This window comes from Aegilops tauschii, chromosome 2, assembly GCF_002575655.3.
Source record: "Aegilops tauschii subsp. strangulata cultivar AL8/78 chromosome 2, Aet v6.0, whole genome shotgun sequence".
In the NCBI taxonomy this organism is placed as follows: domain Eukaryota; kingdom Viridiplantae; phylum Streptophyta; class Magnoliopsida; order Poales; family Poaceae; genus Aegilops; species Aegilops tauschii.
In genome coordinates, this window is record NC_053036.3 from 506,128,745 (window position 1) to 506,132,256 (window position 3,512).

Genomic DNA, 3,512 nt, shown 5'->3' on the forward strand with positions numbered 1-3,512 from the left:
CATGAAGGTACGATGTTCCTCCGAGACGGACGCATGTTGCAACATGCCCATCGTTGTATCCGGCGCCTCCGGATTCCTGGGAGCGGCTGCGGGAGTGCAGACTCCCTTCGAAGGGATATGTTTACTCGACTCTAGAGTCGTCCTCGGCTGTAAACCGGATAGTCTGAGGCCTTTATGGTTGATCCCCGTTGTGGCCGCACACCCCGGGCCCTGGGCGACCGAAGTTTCACCTTCGGGCGTTCTCTTCATTGTCCCCCGCACCACTTTTTGATCGGGAAAGATCCTCTGGGACGACACGTCGAAGTCGTCCGCCCTATTGGGCGAGGGAGCCTATGGAGGCGTCTTGCTTTCCATCATCTCCGGAAGCAGATCCCCCGAGGAGGAGGACTGTTGAGGAAAACTGCGCGTTGGACTACAAATATATATTAAATGTTACCCTTAGAGCCTGAAAGGAACGGGATATGCTTAGGACACCCTTGTTCACTTACGACTCGGCTAAAGGCTTGTCCTTGCGGAGGAACTGCGCGACAGCGCCGTCTTCCGAACCCGAACCGCCTGAAAGGGACATCTTCCCTCACTTGGGAGCCTTTACCTCCAAATCTTCGGAGGCGCTCCTTTTCTTACCATGGGAGAAAGGATGTCAGCTTCTCCTTCTCTTTTGTCTTCGGAAGAGGGAGCCCTAACTTCCCCGGACATAGTGTCTGGTGTACCTTCAGAATGGAGGCCACCTTTGGCCTTCCTGCTCTCCTCATTGTCCTCTTTCACCGGCACCTGGTATGGTGCCGGGACCAGCATCCTTGTTAGCACGGGACTAGCTGAGTCTTCGGGAAGAGGGGCCAAACACCTAATTCGCTCTGCCTTCTTTATCCAGCCCTGGAAGAAGATGGTTTTCTCAGTATCTTATTATGGGATATTTAACTAAGTTGTGTTCGGGAGTCAAGTGCTTGCCGAGGTATCCGGATGGTTGCAGTCAAGGCCGATGTCCTCGGTGGTGTCCGGCCACTGTTTTCGTGTCCCGAAAAATAACTTCCACATTCCTCTGTGCGTCGTGCCGAAGAAGTGTTGAAGGGTTCGTGGTCCTTCCGGATTAAACTCCCACATGCGGAGGGGCCGTCGTTGGCACGGCGGGACCCGGCGGACTAGCATTACTTGAATCACGTCGATGAGATTGGTGTCCTTTTTGATGAGGCTCCGGATGCGGCTTTGTAGCGTCTGCACTTCGTCAATTGATCCCCAGCCTAGCCCCTTATTAATCCATGATGCAAGCCGTAATGGAGGGCCGGATCGAAACACAGGGGTAGCTGCCCACTTGGTACCATGGGGTTCTGTGATGTAAAACCACTCCCGCTGCCATAGGTTGGAAGTTTCTGTGAAAGAGACTTTTGGCCAAGGCATATTGGTGAGTTTGCTCACCGCAGCACCACCGCACTCTGCTTGCTTCCCCTCGACTACCTTTGGCTTCATGTTAAAGGTCTTGAGCCATAAGCCGAAGTGGAGGGGAATGCGGAGAAAGGCCTCACACATGATGATGAACGACGAGATATGAAGGAAGGAGTCCGGAGCTAGATTGTGAAAATCTAGCCCGTAATAGAACATGAGCCCTCGAACGAAGGGATGGAGAGCGAACCCTAGCCCCCGGAGGAAGTGGGAGATGAATACGACCCTCTCGCCGGATCTGGGTGTAGGAATAACCTGCCCTTGAGCAGGAAGCCTATGGGGGATTTCCGCGGTCAGGTATCTTGCCGCCCGGAGCTTCGCGACATCCTCCTCTGTGACAGAGGGGGCCACCCACTGGCCATGAAGGCTGGGCCCGGACATGACTGGGAGGCTCGGGGCAATTGAATTGAACCTTGGGTGCTGGAACTCGAGGTTGGGAAGGTTGAGGAAAGGGTTGGCGTAGAGGAGAAAGACGGGTTTGTGCCCCTTTATAAAGGCGATGAATATCAAACGCCTCCTCATGGGCCTTAGAACTTTCCTATTCTCAAGGGATCATGCCAACAGGACGGTTGGGTTACCCACGCCCGTATTTATAAGAATCCCGCGGTAAGGGGACATGATCTCTACTTCGACAAGATGTGCCAATAAAACCGCGTCTCGAAACGTGGAGCGACAGGCTAAAAAACGGTTCGAAATAATAACCGGGTGGTGACGTGATATCACGCTACAAAAAGTTGTCAGCAAATTGGACTCGTGAAATATTATACTCTCTGCGGTTGTGTGTGGTATTTGTTTTGTAGAGCCGGACATGATTCTTGTGTTCAAAGACTATTTTGGAGTATTCGGAGAAGGAACCCGCCTTGCAATGCCGAAGACAATCAGCGCGGCGGACACCTCGTCATTGAAAGCCTGGTTCAGGGGCTACTAAGGGAGTCCTGGATTAAGGGGTCCTCGGGCGTCCGGACTGTGTAGCATGGGCCATGAAGATACAAGATAGAAGACTCTCTCCCGTGTCCGGATGGGACTCTCCTTGGATTGGAAGGCAAGCTTGGCGCCCGGATATGAAGATTCCTTTCTCTGTAACCGACGTTGTATAACCCTAGTCCCCTCCGGTGTCTATATAAACCGGAGGGCTTGGTCCGTAGAGACGAGGATAATCATAGTCATACAGGCTAGACTTTTAGGGTTTTAGCCATTAGGATCTCGAGGTAGATCAACTCTTGTAATACTCATATTCATCAAGATCAATCAAGCAGGAAGTAGGGTATTACCTCCATAGAGAGGGCCCGAACCTGGGTAAACATCGTGTCCCCCGTCTCATGTTACCATCAACCTTAGACGCACAGTTCGGAACCCCCTACCCGAGATCCGCCGGTTTTGACACCGATAGAGGGGACAACCCACCAGGGCGCGCCAGGAGGCCCAGGAGCGCACTGGTGGGTTGTGCCCACCTCGGGTGCCCCCCGGACCGCCTCTTTGCTTTATAAATACCCCAAAAATACCAGAACCCTAGGGGAGTCGACGAAACATTCCTCCAACCGCCGCAGAGTCCAGAACCACTAGATCCAATCTAGACACCATCTCGGATGGGGTTCACCACCTCCATTGGTGCCTCTCCGATGATGCGTGAGTAGTTCCTTGTAGACCTTCGGGTCTGTAGTTAGTAGCTAGATGGCTTTATCTCTCTCGCTGAATTCTCAATACAATAGTCTCTTGGAGATCATATGATGTAACTCCTTTGCGGTGTGTTTGTTAGGATCTGATGAACTTCGAGTTTATGATCAGTTATATCTTTTTATATCCATGAAAGTTATTTGAGTTTCTTTGATCTCTTATACATGATCTCTTATATCCTCGTATTTCTTCTCCGATAATTGGGTTTTGTTTGGCCAACTTGATCTATTTATCTTGCAATGGGAAGAGGTGCCCGGTAGTGGGTTCGATCTTACGGTGCTTGATCCTAGTGACAGAAAGGGAACCGACACGTATGTATCGTTGCTACTAAGGATAAAAAGATGGGATCTATATCTACGTAATAGATAAAGAAATCTTGTCTATATCATGTCATTGTTCTT